This window comes from Lygodium microphyllum, chromosome 19, assembly GCF_053477565.2.
Source record: "Lygodium microphyllum isolate KBCC chromosome 19, Lygodium_microphyllum_v1.1.10, whole genome shotgun sequence".
Lineage (NCBI taxonomy): Eukaryota > Viridiplantae > Streptophyta > Polypodiopsida > Schizaeales > Lygodiaceae > Lygodium > Lygodium microphyllum.
This window is the reverse complement of record NC_141153.1, coordinates 8,489,001-8,507,234: the sequence shown is the minus strand read 5'-3', so window position 1 is coordinate 8,507,234 and position 18,234 is coordinate 8,489,001.

The following is an 18,234-nucleotide window of genomic DNA, read 5'->3' as shown; positions in this document are numbered from 1 at the left end:
ACTCCACTGAATCGAAAGTTACTACTTTTGATTCTGAGATGGAACCCATACAATCACAGCCCTTGGCTATGACCAAGACTATCACTTCGACTAAAGTACAAGCCTCTAGTACTTCAGTCCCACACAAGGATATAGAATCTAGTGGCAGGGTGCATAATGAACCCATTCATTCACAAGTCATGTTCTTCTCGACCAAAAGCTCCAATACACTTGAAACCAACTAAGCGATCAATCATGGAGATGTTAGAAAAGAGGGGGCAACACAAAGATCAATCAAGAGCTACGAGTTCTCAAGAACTAGATGAAACACTCTTAACTTCACTTGCTCGTGCATATGTTCACATTGATCTTAGAATTTAGACTATTGAGCATAAAAAACTCTTTAAAAAGCCTTTGACATGGTTAGAGAAATCACAAATTTGTTGGATTTACCCAGCAATCATGGGAGAAGTTATAAAGAAAATGACCAAGGTAGAGCAAGAGAAGTATCGCTTAATTCCTATGTTCTACACTGGGATGCATACAGCAAGTTGGGAAGATGTTGCAGCATTGGCCAAGAAAGTTGAAAGACAAAGTGAGTTTGAACGGAAATGCTATTCTAGTCAAGGGTTAGTTGCACGATATGGTAGCCACCTTACTACTATTACTAAGAAAAGAAAGGCACTTTGGACTTCAATGCATGATCCTACATATATTGCTCCTACATCTCTCCGAGTGCTTACACTTATCCATAGTGTCAACATTTCTAAATTGGCTAAACTTGATCTCTTGTGTGACAAACTTATTTTAGAGGAAGAGCTACACATTGCAAATCGATTAGAACAATGAGACATGATGATTGATGTCACTAGATATATATTTTGTCTCACCCATGACCCACAACTTCTTGATGGCCATGCTTCATTAGAGTACAATCCTAAATTCTATGAATGGTTTATTCCAAGGCTAAGTGACACAACACCAAATCTTACCTCTACTTCTAGTACTACAATGATTGAATCTTCATCAAATGATGTGAAGCAAAGTGATGTACATAAACCTTCTACTAACCCAAACACTGTGTCTAGAAGAGGTATGCTTGCAACTCTAGATTCCAAGCACAATGCCATTGATGTCCCTACTAACTCACCCCGACAGTTTGTCCCAATTGAGTTGGTTGAACCCCAGGATGCTCTAGAGGAGGTTGCTGAGACACATCTCTAGATCAGCCCTACTAAACCTAACCCTCTATCTAACATCAAGCCTTTGATAGTATGTCAGCCATTGAGTACCATGGCTACTCATTTGGTAAAGAAATTCAATTCCTCTGAAACAGAATGCCTACTCCAATTTGAGGCCATATACACGACTTATGCCAAGTTGTTTGCGACGATTGATCTAGGTCTTGCTGATAATGAGGCAGTTCAGGTTGCTTCTAAATGGCATTCCACTTGGAGGACAACGAACAACTTTTCAATAAAATCTTCTTGATTCAGAAGAAATATATTAGGACTCTCCCTCAAGAGCACTTGCTATCATGCCGATTTATTCCTTCTTATGCTTTTGTGACCAAAATCCAAGACCAATCAATACTTGATAAGCTTGAGTAGAATTGTCATTCCTCAAGTCCATTCTTGCAGAAGTGGTTTTCTCATTGACTTGAGATTGCTTGTGTGGCAATCATCTTATAACCACAGCTAAGCATCACTATATAGTCAATGCACTTCAACGGCGTACAGTCTTATGACCCAACTTATCGTGAGACCACCCTCTATCTTCCTAGCTCGAAATCTTGCCTTTCCACGAAAGTTGATATATCACCCATTGCTTAACAAGATTCTGATCAAAGAGGAACTACACATTGCCAATTGCTTTGTAGGACCCTCTTTGCTTGGTGATTGATTCCTTACATTTGTGGACTAGATACCAAACCACCTGACTTGGATGCTTTTGCTGAATTGGAGTACAATCCAAAATTCTATGACTGGTGGATCCTAAAAACTGTAGAATACTAACTCTTTTTCCTTTTTAGTCTTAGTCTCTTTGTACATATTTTTCTTTAGCTCAATTTTTGCACTAACAAGCACAAAAGTCCCTCCGACTTTAGAACGACGCTACATCTTATGCAAGGGCAAAATTTAAAAACAAGAGGTACAAGTTCAAACCCTTTCACTCCTTGTGTGATGGTGAAATTCAAGGAAGAATAAAGATGTTCATAATTCTTTCTATATTTTTCCCTTGAATCCACTGCATGGTACTCTCAAAGTTTCACCAAGTGAATGCTTAAAAACAATAGGTGGCAAAGCAATGGAATGAACCATAAGGCTTGAAGACGATATCCTTGAAGATCTCAAGCTCGAGAGGCATCATGTCAAGATGTCTAAGGCCAATTAAGACAACAAGTTTATCTTGGAGCCTCATTGAAGAAACACAAAACTTAAAGCACCATTGACAATGAGATTTCGATTTCTTCAATGACAATATACTTTGACTACAACATCTAATGGTCATCTACTTCCTTAGGAGCAATTGCAAGTTACTTCATCAATGAGCATACCACTCTTCATTGACAAGTTCATGTTCTTCTTCAACCAACACATGCAGCAATGTGCTTCAATGTCCAGGCTCAATGTCTAAATCTTCATTGAACCTCAATGCACCAATCACCTTAAGTGCCAGGTTTTATTATTTGTAGTTAGCTTTATAATCTCATACTTCCATTTCTCTTTGTAAGGCAACATGCCTTATTGTATATCATTGTTGTTACTTGACTTGCCAAAAGGAAAAAAAAACAAGAGAGAAAAAAAGGGGAAAAAAAAGAAATATATACACACGTGCACTGCACCGCACCTAGGGGTCCTCAAGTTGGATGCATCCAGTGACCTAGTCGGCTGGCTCCATCTCTAACCCCCTAGCCCTTTTCCCATTTTCCCACACCCTTACTTAGGACACATCAACGTCAAGACATACCTAGGCAATCTCGACTTGCCTCAATTGACTTGTCTCCTTGAGTCACTTGCATGTTTCATCTCTTCATTTGATTCACCCAATTTCATCAATCCTTACTTATCAGAAAGGTGGAAAATGTTCTTCAACATAAAGCTAACAATTGCATCACCTACCATATGTGGTTGATCTCGTAGAGACCCATGTTCTTCAAGAGCTTATTGGATTGCGCACCTACTCCTATCCATCCCACATTGGTGTCTCCCTAGCATCTTCATCAATAACTACCTTTTCCGTCAACACCCACAATTCTTCCCATCTTCATTAGATCAAGATCCCTTGCTTCATCAAGCACCAGTCATCATCATCACTCGTCGCGCAGAATCCATGAATCAGTCTTCTAACTATGTATTAGGCTATGTATGCGCATGTATTTGCACAATAACCTATTCACATTTTTGGGTCCTCAAGTGTGGGACAACACTTCAAGCTTGCTTTAGAGTTCGACCCATCTCCCAAACCGAGAACATCGTATGTCATGTGCACGAACAGTAGCTGGCACTTTCCTATAGGAAGTGATTGCATGTGAGGTTTACTTTGTAGGTACAATAGTTATTGGAGCATTATGAGCCATCACTTCTACATCAACCTTGAATCTCCCATCTTTTGCAATCTCCCATTCAACTTCAAGGGCCATTCTAGCTGTCTTCATTAGAAGAACCATTGGTCAAGTGTATCCTTAGCACAATCAACTTCTACGGAATCTATACCCGCAGCAAGAAACAAATCATCCTCTTTTGCCATAACAACTTCTTCATTAGCAACATTCATTTATCCCTATCGAGACTACTTCTTCAATCAATTGTTTCTATTATTCCATGTATTCAATGCAAGCTACAGCATGCTACCTATGACATGAGTACCATAGGACTAGCACTCATCTAGGGGGGAAATAATGTTAACAATATTTTGAGAAGACTGCAAAAGCAAAAGTGCCGGCTACTATTTTTTGGTGGATATTATGTTTATCGAGCTTTAATGCCTTATTTTTTGGGCACTTGGATTATATTTGTACATCATGGGCATCACCACATTATCATGGATGTATAACTTTGTGACATTCGGCGTGCTCACTCCTGTGCACATTATATTCACCACCTGCAGTTGTATTTGTTGCACGTGCAAGTGTTGTGTGGGTTGAGCACATGTATTTGTAATTAGAACATCTTAGGCTTGGTCTAATTAGGCTAAGGTTGAAGCATGCAATGATGATTTACTAGCCTAGAGCCCACAAAGTGGATAGGATGCCCAAGAGAGGGCACAAACCCTAAATGCAAAACACAAAAGGGGTGCAAACCCTAACCTTAACCCTAATTCTTAGTCTATATAAGGGTGGGAGGTCTCAATTTTATTCACCCCTTTTGGCACATCTATGTTGCATGGAGCCCGAAGAGGAACACCAAGAAAAAGGGGATTCTACTGCAAGAAAATCTATCTTGTAACATCAACAAGCTTTTATTTCATTCTTTTGATGGCCAAAACAAAGAAAATAGCAATTCTTCACACAGCATCATAGTAGATATCTCCCACGGATTTGATAGAATCAACCATAATCTTCAACATCTTCATAGAATCCATCAATAAAACAAAGAATATAAAAGAATACACCATTTTTTAATGAAAATCAATCACATAGTATTCATCTTCAATGTCTTCATAGTTTTCTCTCTCAATCTCTCATATACAATTACACTGTTTTTATAGAATTGGCTCTCTCTCTCTCTCTCTCTCTCTCTCTCTCTCTCTCTCTCTCTCTCTCTCTCTCTCTCTCTCTCTCTCTCTCTCTCTCTCTCTCTCTCTCTCTCTCTCTCTCTCTCTCTCTCAATAGTACATCATCTCCTCACCACAATGCTCTATAATGACTCTCAATAATCCTTCTTAGGTCGTGGATACACCTCCCAAGAGGTATGTCTGATGTGAAGAGGCACCAAAGCCACTATAGTGTCTCTTCATAGCTCACTATTGTCACTATCACTCCAGTCTTCTCTTCAGTCTTTAGCAGCTGCTTCTTCCATTTGTTTTATCTCTTTTGAACTTAGATTCATCCTTTCCAAAAGTTAGAAAATTTTTCCAAAGTCACACATGCATTCTACAGAACACTTATAGAAGATCTACAGAACGGTACAAAACAGATACAGAGCAGAGACAGAGGCTCTACAGAAGGTTTACAGAGGGTTACAAAAGGTCATCAGAGAATATCAAATCCTCATAACTCATAGTAAAACCATTCCAAACTATCAAAAACTATTAAATAAGCTTTCAAAAGTTTTCAAACTCCATCAATCATTAATCCATGCTTCATACAGAAGAAAATCAGAGCAAAGCAGAAGCTATACAGAAGGTATCAGAACGAATCAGAACGTCAACAGAATCTATCAGAACATCATAGAGCTTCATATCTCCACTAAAAATCATCATGAGCTTCCAAAACATAGTCAATATCATCCAAAACACTCTCAAACACTTCCATTAACAACCATACATCACTCTAAATCCATCAAAAATCAATCATTTAGATCTCAAAAACAACATAAATCAGTCAAAAATTCCTTCTTTTTCCACTCTCAACACATCTCCACACTTAGAAAGGAAGCATCCTCGCAACCTAAGGAAAAGAATAATATAAGTTTACTAAAGAGCTCAATTTGATCTTTTGTAGTACCTTCAATAATCTCGCCAAACCACGACCCCAACTTATCACCTGTATTTCTAGAAAAGAATACTTCTAAAGGAAAACTTCGTTATTCATTAACACTTTTGATCAATAAAAAGTCATAACAAATTTGTAAAGGATATAAGAGGTTCTTCTTCAGCTTTCCATCATAGGCTGCCATCCACCATCACCATCAATAGTTGAAAAGAGCTCTTGAACAAATTATTCAACCAGCACGAACTCATCACATAAGATTATTACAACATACACACAAATACAACAATCTGAATGACACCTCCAAAAAGAGATATTTATATCTTTTTAGAATCATCCAAAATACATTGCAAAGGCATCAATGAAGGTGATCCCTTTTGAAGGCTTGGTGATTACGAAAACGATCCATGGAGAAGGACTCATCCATAAATGTCTTGGGAGGATTGAAAGAACTGAAGGCAGCACATCCTTTCTAGAAAAACAAGGTATCTGCTAGGTAGACATAGGGCATGAAAATATAGGACATCCAACTGTTGGGAAACAATGTTCACATTGACATTCATACAAAGCTTTGGAATGGCCTTTTGATCGTTATGGGAATGCCTATGCATATATGCTAAGTACCAAGCAAAATGAGCTGTCAATCTCACTAAAGGATCTAGAGATTGTGAATATTGGTGAGAAAAATGGAGGTAATTCTGGTATGCTTGACTAGCAGTAGTCTAGTCCCCTGGAATTAATGGCTTGTTAATATGTGGTCCTGTGAGAGAATCAGTTGAGCTCCATCCTCTTCTTCTCGGAATCTGCTAATCAAATCCTTCGTACCCACTAACCAACTGAGGGGGTTGAGAAATAGAAGTGGCAAGAGATGGAAGTGGAATAAGTAAAAGAGGATGAAGAGATGGGTAGGAAAAATCATAAAAGGAAGAATAAGCTAAAGAAGGAGTGGCTGAAAATTTAAGTGAATTAGTTAGGAAATGTGTCAATTGATAAGCAGGAAAAGTAGAAGGTATATGAATAGATAGAGAAGGGCATTGTGGAGAAGGGGAAAAGACTCAATCTTCAATGAAAGAACAATAGGTAAATATAGGAATTTGAAGAAAACCTTGAGGTCGAAAAAGGAGACGTAAGATAGCTGCTGAGTTGGATTTATAAAGGGAAAGATAAGTATCATAGCGATGGGCCGTTTGTTGGAAGTACAATAGGCTAGGAACAAAGGGACCTAAAATAGATCGTCTATGGTAGGCATCAAAGAAGGATGAATCAAATGGATGGTTCTTGGAAAGATAAGCTAGGAGATCCACCCTCAGTTGGTTAGTGATCTGCACATAAGTAGAAGCTGTATTCTGACGTTGGTTCACGACCACAGCATCAATCATTGAATGCCATGAAGTGTCCAAACAAGTAGCCACTTTAGAAGAATAACATTGGAACATGTCATCTATCCTCAACTCCAAATAGTTGACATATAATACAGCTTGCAAAAGCACACCCCCCACATACCAAGTCAGATCTACATCCTCTAAAATCAACATATCACCCTGTAGATACATGTAAGACAGCAACATGGTATCCGTCGTCACAGAATCTTCAAAGACCATACGGACAACTTCTGTCAGCAAACAAAAAGACCAAGCCCCACTCCAACCATCCTCTGGAAGAGGAAGATCCATCGTTGAAAGCCTCATATAGAAGGCCAACTTCTGTAACTGATAGTGGACAAAAAAGGAATGGTCTGGAGGAACATACTCCAGAAAGTGCTCAAACGTAGACCATAACAAATCCATCTTGGACTGCAATCTTTCCACTTTATCTTGAAACAATGGACATAATATGGCCTGTCTCTCGAGAACCGCCAAGTCTTGCTGAGATATAGAAGGAATCATAAGAACATTGGGGCTTGGAGGAATGGACCATGACTGCGTCTGTTGTTGGTCTTGCTGTTGGGGGTAAAGGCGCCTCCGCCATGCCGCCCCGTGTATTACTACACTGACAGTACCCGCCACTGCACACTGCAGGTGGCGGGCGCCCATCACGTCACTTTATTCTTTATTCTTTTAGTGACAGTTTGAATAAAGGAAGGCCCGGTCACACATTGTGACTGTTGGAGTTCCCATTTCTTGTCTCTCTCTTTCTTGCTATTGCTCTCCCGCCATAGCTCGCGTGCAAGCTTCGATCCTTCTCACCTTTCAACTGGTATCAAAGCTTGGCATTCTCTTGCTTGAGCTCGACTCGGTGCTTCCCAACCTTTGCATCGACTCGCTTCACGCATTGGGTCTCCATCCCGGCAACCATAGCCGACCTCTCGAGCTCCCGACTCTCCCCGGCTTCCCGAGCTCCATCCCGGCCTTCTTGAGCTTCACTAGGGCCTTGCCCTTGAGGTATTGCTTCAGCATTTGCAGGCATTTGAGTGTATTCTCAGTTTGAAACAGGACAGGAACAAAGGGCAGCCACTTTTCTTGAGCTCCATAGCTCATATCTTCCCTCCCCTTTGCATTGGGCCTTCATGGCTTGGTATGTGCCTACCTTGGGCCATCATTGAGCCCCCCCCAACCATCATAACTCCACGTGATTGGCAGCAGCACTCCAGGCCTCAACACACCGAATATGGTGCCCATTTTCAGACTTTGACCTCCACGTTTTACAGTTGAATGCTTTGTTGCTCATGAAGCACTCATCATTGGCCTATTTGGAGGGCATTTGAGCCATTTTTGGATGTCATTTTGATGCTTTGGCTTGACATTGAGGTTGGGAGCTGATCATTCTCAGTTTTGAAACTGTCATTCACTGCATAACAGTGCTGGAAACAGGGCAACACCCCTGACACTGACATTCGTTGCTTATGCCTCATTCCATTGGACCTATTTGATGCCCTATGCAGTCTACTTCCTACCCGGATGTATTGGGGATGTATGCATTTGGTTTGACCATGATTTTGGCTTGAATTCGGGGCTGAAATCTACTGTTTAGAACAGTAAATACATGCTGGAATAACAGTGGGCTGAAGGTACTTTACATGCTTTGGCACTTACCTACCGATACCGGATGTATGCTTTGAGCTTTGGCATGATGTCTCTGACATTTGGGGACGACTTGGAGCGATTTTGGCTTGAATACGGGGCTGAAATCTACTGTTTAGAATAGTAAATACATGCTGGAATAACAGTGGGCTGAAGGTACTTTACATGCTTTGGCACTTACCTACCGATACCGAATGTATGCTTTGAGCTTTGGCATGATGTCTCTGACATTTGGGGATGACTTGGAGCATATGTATGAGATTATGGGATGCTTTTGAGCTTCGCATTAGCTCCGTCTTCACTGGCATTTGGACCGACTTGGCATGCTCGTGGACCACCTATGCCTCATGTCTCTGCTTGATAGTTAGGCTTTTGCATTACATGCTTTGGTTCGTGACATATGCTATTTGGTTCGTGTATGCCATACCGACATTTGGAGCTTGGATTTGGATGTATTTGAGCATTCCCGGCTTACTTGATCACTGATCTTGGTTGCTATTTGGATGTCATTGAGTTGATCGAGAGCTTATTTGGGCTTATGTATTGCTTCATGGTTAATACGACCGGTGCTTCATGTATGTCATGCTCTCTTGGATGCGCTTGATGCATTGACAGGGTCCCTTATCACTGGTGCTTTCTCTTGGGTCGTTTGAGCTTCTGAGCTCGCTTTGTATGCCTTTTGTGCCAGTGGGAGCATTTTACATGCTTGCTTGACCTTTGACAGTGGCATGCTATTGGAGCACTTACATGTATTTGGAGCAGTTTATGTCTTGAGCAGCTACATACGCATTGAGACTTTGGGATCATACTCCAATCTTGATGGATATGCATTGATGTACTCTTGGTTCACAGGATGCTTATGAGCTAAGTCTCATATTTGGATCTTTCTCTTTGAGCAGACACCTATTTGTGTCAGGTTTTGGCAGTTATAGGAACACTTTGCCTAAAGTGTCTGGGGGTGTGCCTTTCACTGGCAAATGTTATTTTAACATGCTTCGGTGTTGAGCTCATGTTCATTTCACTGTCATTGGCCTTGCTTATGTCCGTTTCATGCCGGCTTTGGACCTAGCATTGTTTGCTTGACATTGGATCCTATTTTGGGACAGTTTGCTCTCTAGACTGCATACCTGCAATTTATTACAGCAAGCAGTTATTGGTGGATTGAGGTGTACTTTTCATGCTGAAATATCCTGATTTGGTGTACCGCACCTAGTACTAAGTGGGCAGCAACTTTTGGCACACTTTGCTCGCCCTTTGGACCCCGTTTTGGTTATTTTTGGGCAGTTTCTGCAGTAAAACAGCAAGCAGTTTTGGACTGTTTGGGCATTTCCAGCCTGCATAATGGCGTCATCTTCGCATGATAGTGCCATCTTTAACATTACAAAGTTGGATGGTACCAACTACTCTTATTGGAAGAGTCAAATTTGGAAGGTCTTGGTGCAGAAATCTCAGATTAAGCCACTTCGGTTGAGTGGGGAGCAGCCTGAAACTATGGACAATGACGAATGGCTTGAACTTGATGAGCTATGCAAGTCCACGATTGTATTGTCTCTCACTGAACGGGTATATTATAATGTATTTGAGGAAGCACAGAGTGCATGGGATCTATGGAATAAGATCAAGAATCTTTATGATAAGAAAAGTCCGGCGAGTCAGATGTACTGGTTGAAGTAGCTTATGGATCTGCGCATGAAGGATAATGCGACTATGTCTGCTCACTTGAGCCAGTTCCATGCTATACTGAAGAACCTGACTTCGCAGGATATCACCTTTGGAGAGGAAGTAACTCCTCTTTTCTTGCTTGGGACTCTGAATGAGTCATGGGATGTATTCCGCACTGCTCTTTGTGCCTCTAGTGCTACTCTAAAATTGGCAGATGTTGAGAGTGCTCTTCTTCAGGAAGAGGTGAATCGCAAAAACTTGGATGCCTCTCGTGGTAGTCATGCTTTAACAGTTAGAGGCAGGAATGACAGGAATGATCGTGGTAATAACCGTGGCCGTGACTCGCAGAAGGGTCGGTCTAAATCTCGTGGCAAGTCGCGTAGTAAGTCGTGTAGGCGCAATGCAAATGTCACTTGTCATCATTGTGGGAAAAAGGGCCATATTAGACCACAGTGTCATGAGTTGCGCAATGAGAAGCGCAAGGATAAGGGGAAAGATAAAGTGCAGGAGAAGTCCTCTAATCGCAGCATAGTACCTGCGAAGTCCAGCGTCAAGATTGAGGAAATTAATGTCACGCAGACTGAGGAGTCCGATGGTGGTGATGAGTTTATACTTGCAGCTAGTTCTTATGATGCTTCACACTTGACTGAGACATCTAGTATGTATGCACAGTGCTGGTTATTGGATTCAGGAGCATCCTTCCATGTGACGCATTACCGTGAGTGGTTCCACTCTTATCGCACTATATCTGGTTCAGTCAGACTTGGAGACGACAGGTCTCTTGACATTGTGGGCATGGGTGATATTCAGTTGTAGTTTTCCACGGGAAGTTCATTTTTGCTTAGGGATGTACATCATGTACCTGCGCTTACGCGCAGTCTTATGTCTGCAAGACAGCTGGATGATGCAGGATTTCATGTATGTTTTGGGGATTCTGCCTGGAAGATTACTCGTGGCAGACTTGTGCTTGCTAGAGGCGCCAAGGCTGGCAGCCTCTATCCTCTTGTTGTATCTGGGTCCTCAGTTGACCAAGTTTTGGCAGTGGGTTCTATCCCACATGTATCACTTTGGCATGCTCGTTTAGGGCACATGTCTTTGAAGGGAATGAAAATGTTATCTGGTTTGCAGTATCTTCCGCCTTTGGATTATGCATGTTTTGACTCGTGTGATCATTGTCTTTATGGTAAGCAGAATAGGTCTACACATAAGAAATCGGGTAGGCCACACATGAGTGAGCCCTTGGCATTGGTGCATTCTGATGTTTGTGTGCCTCTGCCTTGCATGTCTATGGGTGGCGCGAAGTACTTTGTTACCTTCATTGATGATTTTTCTAGGAAAGTGTGGGCTTATCCCATAAAGCAAAAGTCCGATGTCTTGGCAGTCTTTTAGCGTTGGCTTGCTCTTGTTGAGAACCAGACTGGGTATAGGCTGAAATGCCTTAGGACTGACAATGGGGGAGAATATGTCTCGCATGCTTTTGAGCAGTTTTGTGATGACATGGGTATTAAGCGTCAGTTGACCGCCCCTTACACCCCACCCCAGAATGGTTTGGCTGAGCGCATGAACAGGACTATTCAGGAGTGTGTGCACTCTATGCTTAGCCATGCAGGCCTACCCCAGATTTTTTGGGCTGAGGCAGTTAGTACGGCAGTGCATGTCATAAATCGATCGCCTTCCAGTGGATTGGATTTCCAGGTTGCAGAGGAAGTTTGGGCTGGTAAGCCACCCTCTTATACGCATCTCCGTATCTTTGGATGTGAGGCATTCTGCCATGTGCCCAAGGACAAGAGGAGTAAATTGGATCCAAAGAGCATTAAATGCATATTCCTTGGCTATGGTGAGTCAAGATAGATGGGCTATCGCCTATGGGATCCGTAGGCGTGGAAAATAGTACGTAGCCATGATGTCGTCTTCCATGAAGACAAGTTGCACAGGCAGCCTGAGAAGGTGGTTGAGATCCGTAGAGTGATCTTTCAGGAGGAGCCTAGAGCTCCAGCACAGCCAGTAGTACAGCCTGCAGCAGTTCCTCCACAGGGCCAGGGTGTTGGACAGGCAGTTAGACAGGCAGCAGAGCCTGCGGTGAGACTGTCTGCTAGAGACAGATGTCCACCTGACAGATTTCAGCCCTCTATGCATTATGTTTTGGTTACAGATGCAGGAGAGCCTTTCACTTATGATGAGGCTATGCGCAGGGGCAACAGTCACTCCTGGGAGAGGGCTATGCAGTCTGAGATAGACTCCCTGCATAAGAATGAGACTTGGGATTTGGTTGCCTTGCCTAAGGGCAAGAAGGCTTTGCCATGCAAGTGGGTGTACAAGCTGAAAAGTACCCTTGGACACCCCAAGCCAGCATACAAGGCTAGATTGGTAGCAAAGGGTTTTAAGCAGGAACATGGTGTGGACTTTGATGAGGTCTTCTCTCCTGTGGTTAAGATGACCACCCTGCGCTTAGTCTTGGCTTTGGTTGCACAGCTTGACTTAGATCTATATCAGATGGATGTCAAGACGGCTTTTCTACATTGGGACTTGCATGATGAGATCTATATGGATCAGCCTAAGGGCTTTGCAGAACCTGGCAGGAAGCACCTAGTGTGCAAGTTGAAGAAGAGCTTGTATGGCTTGAAGCAGGCACCTAGGGAATGGTATCATAAGTTTGATGTCTTTATGCAGTCACAGGGCTACAGCAGGAGTGCTATGGATTCGTGTCTTTACACGAAGAAAGCTCGTGATGGTAGTTTGCTTATCTTGGTACTCTATGTTGATGATATGCTGATAGCAGGGAAAGCTCATGATGAGCTACATGCTCTTAAATCTCAGCTAAAGAATAGCTTTGAGATGAAGGATTTGGGACATGCCTCACATATACTTGGGATGCGCATTAAGCGATAGGCATCAGGGGCTTTTGTATCTCTCACAGCGGGAGTACATTCATAAAGTCCTTGAGCGCTTCCGCATGCAGGACGTAAAGCATATTGTCTGTCCATTACCTTCTTATGTGAAGGTATCATAGGCCGATTGTCCGCAGACAGATGAGCAGAGGGCCGAGATGGCCAAGATCCCTTATGCTTCAGCCGTGGGCAGTTTGATGTATGCCATGATAGCCACTCGTCTAGAAATTGCGCATGCAGTTGGTGTTGTGGCACACTATATGGCTACACCTGGCAGCAGACATTGGGATGCCGTGAAGGGTATCATGAGGTACCTGAAGGGCACAGTAGATATGTGTATTTGCTATGGCAGCTAGGATACAGGGGTCGTGGGGTACACTAACTCCGATTATGCAGGACATGCAGATAGTAGGAAGTCCACTTCTGGCTATGTATTCACCTATGCTGGAAGGGCTGTCTCTTAGATGTCCAGGGTTCAGAAGTATATGCCTTTGTCTACCACTGAGGCCGAGTATGTTGCAGCCACTGAGGCTTGCAAGGAGGCCATATGGCTAGGCCGTCTAGTTGCTGACCTTGGGATTGATGCTATACCTACACTACATTCAGATTCTATGAGTGCCATTCAGTTGGCTAAGAATCCGGTCTTCCATGCAAAGACAAAACACATTGAGGTGAGGTATCACTTCATACGTGGTGTTGTGGAGGACAAGTCTATTGACCTTGTCAAGATCTCCACTGACGAGAATCCTGCAGATCTGCTCACGAAAAGCCTCACTACTGAGCGCTTTGCCTTCCTCAGGAGATTGATGGGCATTGGATGAGATGTTGCCTTTCCTCATCCCTTGTACCTATGTACATTTGTACTGTCTTTTCTTTTTTCTTTTCTCTCTCACTAGGGCAGATTCGCCTTTAAGTGGGAGGTTGTTGGGGGTAAAGGCGCCTCCGCCATGCTGCGCCGTGTATTACTACACTGACAATACCCGCCACTGCACACTGCAGGTGGCGGGCGGCCGTCACGTCACTTTATTCTTTATTCTTTTAGTGACAGTTTGAATAAAGGAAGGCCCGGTCACACATTGTGACTATTGGAGTTCCCATTTCTTGTCTCTCTCTTTCTTGCTCTTGCTCTCCCGCCATAGCTCGCGTGCAAGCTTCGATCCTTCTCACCTTTCACTTGCAACTGCTTAATTTGGGAAGCTTGTGATTCCAATGTATTATGAGCAATCTGCAAAGCTGACAGTTTCGTATCTAAAAGAGTCTGAAACTCTTGAGCTTCTTTAGACATTTTCTCTTTCTCCTCTGAAACTCTAGTGACCTCTGATTGAGCTTCTGCTAACTGAATCTTCAAAGAATATATTTCTTCTCTCTGGGTCTCAATCATTTGTGTTTGCTGCTCCATCTGCTTAAATAGATCAGCAAGAGTGTCTTTAGCAGAGGCTAACTCTGAGGTTGCCTTATGCAACTGGTCTTTGGATTGCATCAATTCTTCATAGAAAAAAGCATATAACTGTTGAACACAAGCTGTCACTGAGAGTTCAATAGAACTCTGGATGTCATTACAAAGGAAAGGAATGGCATCTCCTAACACTAAACTATTCAGTGAAGAAACTGATGTTTTCAAAGAACCCTCTCGATGTGCCCTGAATAAATTGTTACATGTGAGGTAGGTAGGGAGGTCACTTCCAGAGGTAGCAGGGTCTGTGACTGAAGGAATGACTGAGGGAGTTTTATCTGCCACACGCTTCAAGCGCTTCCACTGAATGACCAATGGAGGAGGGGAATCAAGATCCTCTATGTCAATAGGTTCTGAATCTTCTGAAGGTGGAGGGGGAAGAACTGGATCAGATGGAGGAGAAGGAAGCACACCCTTCTTAAGGCCAGAATATGTCAAGAAAGCATATAAATAGGAACCATAAGTGATATTTGTGACATTCCCTCTGGTCACTTTGACAAAATATTGGTCCATCTTTGTAAGCAGGTAAGTACTCCAAACAATGGCCACCCCTTTTAACACCATCCTGGAAGTTGTGAAGATTTCCTTGGACAAATAGTGAGATGGTGTTTTGGCAGCCATAAACCTGTCTTGGAGAAATTGGCAGACTAACTTCAAAAGAGGATCAGTAATCATGGAGAAAGACACTCCTGAAGTGTTAATCACTTTCTTAACATCCAGAACCTCTTTGGTCTGCTTCTATAGCAGCTTGAGAATCTCATCATTGGAGAATAATTTTCTGGCTGTAACAAAGGGTTCTCCTTTGTAGGGAAGAGACAAAGCCTTCCCTAACCCTCTAGGTGTCAATAACATGGAAGCACCACGAACCAAGCCTGATTTCTTACTGTATGATGCAAGAAACTCATCACACAGGGATGGATCATCTGGAATCAAAGGGAGTGAAGCAGCCACAAAAGTTGCAAGGCCTGCTTTCTCTATAGGCTCAAAAGCCAGCAGGGAAGAATAATCCCTACTAACATGACATATTGAATAGGAGGAGGAGCGTGAGGCGCCATTTAGATGGAATACACACACACCACAAACACAGACAATCACAAAGAATGCCTACAAAACAACAAAATAGCGATAAAAAAGAAATCTATCAAAATAAGCACACACACAGACGTAACTAACCAATTGACCACCCCAAACAACCCACATCCTAGAAAAAAATCGGCATGACCTCTACACATATGCAACCAAGAACTTCATGCGATGCAACAAGCAGGTACCCAAGACCCCGTATCATGCCAAAAAAAAAAAAAAAAACTACAAACCGCACCCGTAATCATATCACACAAGCAAACCATAATACCTTAAAAATCTAATCAGGACCTAACCATAACTTTGACCAACAATTTCAGCTTAAAGGACTATACATGCCCATCCCATGAAGCGTGTTTATTAAAAAGGGAAAAAAAAAAGTGCAGTGAAGGGAATGATTTTAATGAAGGGTTCGTTTTAAGAAATTATTAATAATGGTTGAAATTTTATTAGGTTATAAATCTTAATAAGAAAACAGTGGTTCCTTCTTAAAATTTTAATTACAAATTATTAAGGTGAAGCGGTGCTTAAACGAAACCCGGACTGCGATACCTAGACTGAGGTCTCTAAATGCAAATTCATTAATTAGAAATTAATGGTGATGTGGAGTGCTTTTTTACCAGCGCGTGCTTTTTTGTGTCGGCTAGTTCATTTTATTAAAAATTAAAGTGCCTCTCAAGCGCACATAGCGCATACAAAGTGAACGGCGAGTTGATTTTAAATTATTAGAAAAATGTGTGTTCAGCACAAGCGCGCGTGAAAAAGTGGGTGAATAAAATTCATTTTAACAATTAACTGTGGTTAAGGGATGACCAAAATAAATAAAGCTCAAAAAATAGATACCTGGTAGGGGTGTGTATGCAAGAGACTGAAGGTGCACTCAATAGTCCCAAATGCAAGGAATCCAGTCAAAAAAGCAAAAACCACTGACTGGAAAAAATAAAGCACCTTAGTGTTTTTTTTCTTTTATTATTAAATAAATATCAAAGCAAGATTAAGTGGATCACATGTGGTACAATTAATGTTGATTAGTGTTTGGGTGAATTTTTTTTAAATTGTATTTTAGGTGTGTTTATATTGTGTATATTGTGTGTATTGTTTCTTCGTTCTTTTTTTAAAATTGATAAAACGAGATATATGACACATGAATATATTGTGAAGTGTAATGGTGGGATTTCAGTAATCCAACAAGTGTCAACAATGTGCTTGAATTTATCCATGATTTTTCAACTGATTTTTGAAATTTAAAATGAATTTTCATGAGGTGAGGTATTAAAATTAGGGTTTTGGCTTCAAATGATATTTTAGCCATTTATGGAAGCATTTTCAATTGTGAAATTATTGGCAAAAGGGGCAAGGGGATTTGTGAAATTTTTTGAAATTTTTCTAAAAGTATTTTTGAATTTTTATTACTTTTTAATAAATTTTGCTCATTTTACATGTATTTTTGAAAGAATTTTGAAGTTTTGAATTTTTTACAATTTATTTTCTTGAATTCCCACTTTAGAAAACAGTGCAAATGATTTTAGCAATGTTTGGAAACTTTTTAGGATTTTTTTTGCAATTTATTTGGATTATAAATGAATTTTAATGAATTTTTGAAGTTTTTTTATGTTTTATGTTTGTTTTCATATGTTTTTAGGGTTTTTTGGGTTTTGAAATAAAAAGTCGGTACCCGAGCTGCATGTGAACAGATGAGGATGACTGCATGTGAATGGTTGACTGCAACACACCACTGCATGGACAAGTTGGAGGCACATCCTCGCGCGTGAACGCCCGCTAGCTCCTCACGAACAGACATGCACTCGTCAGGGGGCCCGCGCGAACATATGCACACACGAGACCACCGACAGCAAGGATGCCTGCATGGAGGGGGTGGTCGGAGAATGTGGGTGTGCCCCGTGAGAAAGTGGGGGTCGACGGGGTTGCTGCGGGTGGGGGTGGTAGAAAAAGGGGCTATGAGGGGGATAAGTGGGTAGGGGTGGGAAAAGGGGCTTAGGTAGGGGTAACTGGGGCTAGGGGAATTGTGGTTAGGTGGGGATGGGGTTAGGGGAACTATGGTTAGGTGGGGGTTGGGTTAGGGGAACTATGGTTAGGTGGGGGTTGGGTTAGGGGAACTAGGGGTGAGAGTTAAAAATGGGGGGTAGGGCCAAATCTTTTTTTTTGGGGGGGGGGGGGGGGGGGGGGGGGTGTTAAATGTGGTGAGGGGGGCCAAATCTGGGGGTAGGCGGGCAGGGAGGCAAAAGACAGGGAGTGTGGTGGAGGAGGAGAGCAAGGAGGGTGGGCGAGGAGGAGCAGGAGGCAACGGGAGGCAGCAAGAGGGAAGGGAGGGCCTGTGGAGGAGAGGGCGAGGAGGAGCATGAGGCGTGGAGGAGGGAGGCGGCGGGAGGGAGGCCGTAGGAGGGAGGAAGAAAAGGAGGGAGCGTGGAGGAGGGAGGAGGCGGGAGGGAGGCCGCGTGGAGGTTGCACAGTGGGAGGGAGGCCGCGGGAGGAAAC